Genomic DNA, 6,178 nt, shown 5'->3' on the forward strand with positions numbered 1-6,178 from the left:
GGACATGGTTTAGTTGATTTGGATCACGTAATCACTTAGATGATGAGAGGGATGTCTATCTAAGTGGGAGTTCTTAAGTAATATGATTAATTGAACTTGAATTTATCATGAACTTAGTACCTGATAGTATCTTGCTTGTCTATGTTAATTGTAGATAAATGGCCCGTGCTGTTGTTCCGTTGAATTTTAATGCGTTCCTTGAGAAAGCAAAGTTGAAAGATGATGGTAGCAATTACACGGACTGGGTCCGTAACTTGAGGATTATCCTCATTGCTGCATAGAAGAATTACGTCCTGGAAGCACCGCTAGGTGCCAGGCCTCCTGCAAGAGCAACACCAGAAGTTATGAACGTCTGGCAGAGCAAAGCTGATGACTACTCGATAGTTCAGTGTGCCATGCTTTACGGCTTAGAACCGGGTCTTCAACGACATTTTGAACGTCATGGAGCATATGAGATGTTCCAGGAGTTGAAGTTAATATTTCAAGCAAATGCCCGGATTGAGAGATATGAAGTCTCCAATAAGTTCTACAGCTGCAAGATGGAAGAGAATAGTTCTGTCAGTGAGCATATACTGAAAATGTCTGGGTATAATAATCACTTGATTCAACTGGGAGTTAATCTTCCGGATGATAGCGTCATTGACAGAATTCTTCAATCATTGCCACCAAGCTACAAGAGCTTCGTGATGAACTATAACACGCAAGGGATGGATAAGACAATTCCCGAGCTCTTCGCAATGCTAAAGGCAGCGGAGGTAGAAATCAAAAAGGAGCATTAAGTGTTGATGGTCAGTAAAACCACTAGTTTCAAGAAAAAGGGCAAAGGGAAGAAGAAGGGGAACTTCAAGAAGAACAGCAAGCAAGTTGTTGTTCAGGAGAAGAAATCCAAGTCTGGACCTAAGCCCGAAACTGAGTGCTTCTACTGCAAGCAGACTGGTCACTGGAAGCGGAACTGCCCCAAGTATTTGGCGGATAAGAAGGATGGCAAGGTTAACAAAGGTATATGTGATATACATGTTATTGATGTGTACCTTACTAATGCTCGCAGTAGCACCTGGGTATTTGATACTGGTTCTGTTGCTAATATTTGCAACTCAAAACAGGGGCTACGGATTAAGAGAAGATTGGCTAAGGACGAGGTGATGATGCGCGTGGGAAATGGTTCCAAAGTTGATGTGATCGCCGTCGGCACGCTACCTCTACATCTACCTTCGGGATTAGTATTAGACCTAAATAATTCTTATTTGGTGCCAGCGTTGAGCATGAACATTATATCTGGATCTTGTTTGATGCGAGATGGTTATTCATTTAAATCAGAGAATAATGGTTGTTCTATTTATATGAATAATATCTTTTATGGTCATGCACCCTTGAAGAGTGGTCTATTTTTAATGAATCTCGATAGTAGTGACACACATATTCATAATGTTGAAGCCAAAAGATGCAGAGTTGATAATGACAGTGCAACTTATTTGTGGCACCGTCGTTTAGGTCATATCGGTGTAAAGCGCATGAAGAAACTCCATACTGATGGACTTTTGGAATCACTTGATTATGAATCACTTGGTACTTGCGAACCGTGCCTCATGGGCAAGATGACTAAAACACCGTTCTCCGGAACTAAGGAGAGAGCAACAGATTTATTGGAAATCATACATACAGATGTATGTGGTCCGATGAATATTGAGGCTCGTGCCGGATATCGTTATTTTCTCACCTTCACAGATGATTTGAGCAGCTATGGGTATATCTACTTAATGAAACATAAGTCTGAAACATTTGAAAAGTTCAAAGAATTTCAGAGTGAAGTTGAAAATCATCGTAACAAGAAAATAAAGTTTCTACGATCAGATCGTGGAGGACAATATTGAAGTTACGAGTTTGGCTTACATTTGAAACAATGCGGAATAGTTTCGCAACTCACGCCACCCGGAACACCACAGCGTAATGGTGTGTCCGAACGTCGTAATCGTACTTTATTAGATATGGTGCGATCTATGATGTCTCTTACTGATTTACCGCTATCGTTTTGGGGTTATGCTTTAGAGACGGCTGCGTTAACTCTAAATAGGACACCATCGAAATCCGTTGAGACGACGCCTTATGAACTATGGTTTGGAAAGAAACCAAAGTTGTCGTATCTTAAAGTTTGGGGTTGCGATGCTTATGTGAAGAAACTTCAACCTGATAAGCTCGAACCTAAATCGGAGAAATGTGTCTTCATAGGATACCCAAAGGAGACTGTTGGGTACACCTTCTATCACAGATCCGAAGGCAAGATATTCTTTGCTAAGAATGGATCCTTTCTAGAGAAGGAGTTTCTCTCGAAAGAAGTGAGTGGGAGGAAAGTAGAACTTGATGAGGTAACTGTACCTGCTCCCTTATTGGAAAGTAGATCATCAGAGAAATCAGTTTCTGCGACACCTACACCAATTAGTGAGGAAGTTAATGATAATGATCATGAAACTTCAGATCAAGTTATTACTGAACCTCGTAGGTCAACTAGATCAAGATCCGCACCAGAGTGGTACGGTAATCCTATTCTGGAGGTTATGTTACTAGACCATGACGAACCTACGAACTATGAAGAAGCGATGGTGAGCCCAGATTCCGCAAAATGGCTTGAAGCCATGAAATCCGAGATGGGATCCATGTATGAGAACAAAGTATGGACTTTGGTTGACTTGCCCGATGGTCGGCAAGCCATTGAAAATAAATGGATCTTCAAGAAGAAGGCTGACGCTGACGGTAATGTTACTGTCTATAAAGCTCGACTTGTTGCGAAAGGTTTTCGACAAGTTCAAGGGATTGACTACGATGAGACCTTCTCACCCGTAGCGATGCTTAAGTCTGTCCGAATCATGTTAGCAATTGCCGCATTTTATGATTATGAAATTTGGCAAATGGATGTCAAAACTGCATTCCTGAATGGTTTTCTGGAAGAAGAGTTGTATATGATGTAACCGGAAGGTTTTGTCGATCCAAAGGGAGCTAACAAAGTGTGCAAGCTCCAGCGATCCATTTATGGACTCGTGCAAGCCTCTCGGAGTTGGAATAAACGCTTTGATAGTGTGATCAAAGCATTTGGTTTTATACAGACTTTTGGAGAAGCCTGTATTTACAAGAAAGTGAGTGGGAGCTCAGTAGCATTTCTGATATTATATGTGGATGACATATTGCTGATTGGAAATGATATAGAATTTCTGGATAGCATAAAGGGATACTTGAATAAGAGTTTTTCAATGAAAGACCTCGGTGAAGCTGCATATATATTAGGCATTAAGATCTATAGAGATAGATCAAGACGCTTAATTGGACTTTCACAAAGCACATACCTTGACAAAGTTTTGAAGAAGTTCAAAATGGATCAAGCAAAGAAAGGGTTCTTGCCAGTACTACAAGGTGTGAGATTGAGTAAGACTCAATGCCCGACCACTGCAGATAGAGAGAAGATGAAAGATGTTCCCTATGCTTCAGCCATAGGCTCTATCATGTATGCAATGCTGTGTACCAGACCTGATGTGTGCCTTGCTATAAGTTTAGCAGGGAGGTACCAAAGTAATCCAGGAGTGGATCACTGGACAGCGGTCAAGAACATCCTGAAATACCTGAAAAGGACTAAGGATATGTTTCTCGTTTATGGAGGTGACAAAGAGCTCATCGTAAGTGGTTACGTTGATGCAAGATTGGACATTGATCCGGACGATTCTAAATCGCAAACCGGATACGTATTTACATTGAACGGTGGAGCTGTCAGTTGGTGCAGTTCTAAGCAAAGTGTCGTGGCGGGATCTACGTGTGAAGCGGAGTACATAGCTGCTTCGGAAGCAGCAAATGAAGGAGTCTGGATGAAGGAGTTCATATCCGATCTAGGTGTCATACCTAGTGCATCGGGACCAATGAAAATCTTTTGTGACAATACTGGTGCAATTGCCTTAGCAAAGGAATCCAGATTTCACAAGAGAACCAAGCACATCAAAAGACGCTTCAATTCCATCCGGGATTTAGTCCAGGTGGGAGACATAGAAATTTGCAAGATACATACGGATCTGAATGTTGCAGACCCGTTGACTAAGCCTCTTCCACGAGCAAAACATGATCAGCACCAAGACTCCATGGGTGTAAGAATCATTACTGTGTAATCTAGATTATTGACTCTAGTGCAAGTGGGAGGCTGAAGGAAATATGCCCTAGAGGCAATAATAAAGTATTATTTATTTCCTTATATCATGATAAATGTTTATTATTCATGCTAGAATTGTATTAACCGGAAACATAATACATGTGTGAATACATAGACAAACAGTGTGTCACTAGTATGCCTCTACTTGACTAGCTCGTTAATCAAAGATGGTTATGTTTCCTAGCCATAGACATGAGTTGTCATTTGATTAACGGGATCACCTCATTAGGAGAATGACGTGATTGACTTGACCCATTCCGTTAGCTTAGCACTCGATCGTTTAGTATGTTGCTACTGCTTTCTTCATGACTTATACATGTTCCTATGACTATGAGATTATGCAACTCCCGTTTACCGGAGGAACACTTTGTGTGCTACCAAACGTCACAACGTAACTGGGTGATTATAAAGGTGCTCTACAGGTGTCTCCAAAGGTACTTGTTGGGTTGGCGTATTTCGAGATTAGGATTTGTCACTCCGATTGTCGGAGAGGTATCTCTGGGCCCACTCGGTAATGCACATCACTATAAGCCTTGCAAGCATTGTGACTAATGAGTTAGTTGCGGGATGATGTATTATGGAACGAGTAATGAGACTTGCCGGTAACGAGATTGAACTAGGTATCGAGATACCGACGATCGAATCTCGGGCAAGTAACATACCGATGACAAAGGGAACAACGTATGTTGTTATGCGGTCTGACCGATAAAGATCTTCGTAGAATATGTAGGAACCAATATGAGCATCCAGGTTCCGCTATTGGTTATTGACCGGAGAGGTGTCTCGGTCATGTCTACATAGTTCTCGAACCCGTAGGGTCCGCACGCTTAACGTTACGATGACAGTTATATTATGAGTTTATATGTTTTGATGTACCGAAGGTTGTTCGGAGTCTGGATGTGATCACGGACATGACGAGGAGTCTCGAAATGGTCGAGACATAAAGATTGATATATTGGACGACTATATTCGGACACCGGAAGTGTTCCGGAGAAGTTTCGGATAAAACCGGAGTGCCGGAGGGGTTACCGGAACCCCCCGGGGAAGTATTGGGCCTTAGTGGGCCTGAGGGGAGAGAGAGGGCAGCAGCCAGGAGGTGGCGCGCCCCCTCCCATGAGGAGTCCGAATTGGACTAGGGGAGGGGGGCGCGGCCCCTCTTTCCCTCTCCCTCTCCCTCTCTTTCCTTCCCCCTCTCTCTTCCTAGTTGGACTAGGAAAGGGGAGTCCTACTCCTACTAGGAGGAGGAATCCCCCCCTCTCCTTGGCGCGCCCCAAGGGCAGCCGGCCTCCCCCCTTGCTCCTTTATATAAGGGGGCAGGGGGGCACCTCTAGACACACAATTGATGTACGATATTTTAGCCGTGTGCGGTGCCCCCCTCCACCATATTACACCTCGATAATATCGTTGCGGAGCTTAGGCGAAGCCCTACGTCGGTACAACATCATCATCGTCACCACGCCGTCGTGCTGACGAAACTCTCCCTCAACACTCGGCTGGATCGGAGTTCGAGGGACGTCATCGAGCTGAACGTGTGCTGAACTCGGAGGTGCCGTGCGTTCGGTACTTGATCGGTCGGATCGTGAAGACGTACGACTACATCAACCGCGTTGTGATAACGCTTCCGCTTTCGGTCTACGAGGGTACGTGGAGAACACTCTCCCCTCTCGTTGCTATGCATCACCATGATCTTGCGTGTGCGTAGGAATTTTTTTGAAATTACTACGTTCCCCAACAAAGCTCGCTGGAGACGTGAAGCTGGTCGAGGAGGCTGACAAGGCGGCTCTCCATGGAGATAACACCCCTAGTCCTGCTCTGCGGGGTCTCCGCATGATCACTAGATCAACACAAGTAGCTACAAGTGCTCCTTGAGCTGTTTGGCTAGGGGAAGAAGAAGGGCAAGGCTAGCTCTCCTTTTCTCTCTATGTGGTGTGTAAAACTCTATGAGATCAACCCTTTGCATGGGTGTCCCGGGGGATTTATATAGGCCTACCCCCC

This window comes from Aegilops tauschii, chromosome 7 (genome assembly GCF_002575655.3).
Source record: "Aegilops tauschii subsp. strangulata cultivar AL8/78 chromosome 7, Aet v6.0, whole genome shotgun sequence".
Classification (NCBI taxonomy): Eukaryota; Viridiplantae; Streptophyta; class Magnoliopsida; order Poales; family Poaceae; genus Aegilops; species Aegilops tauschii.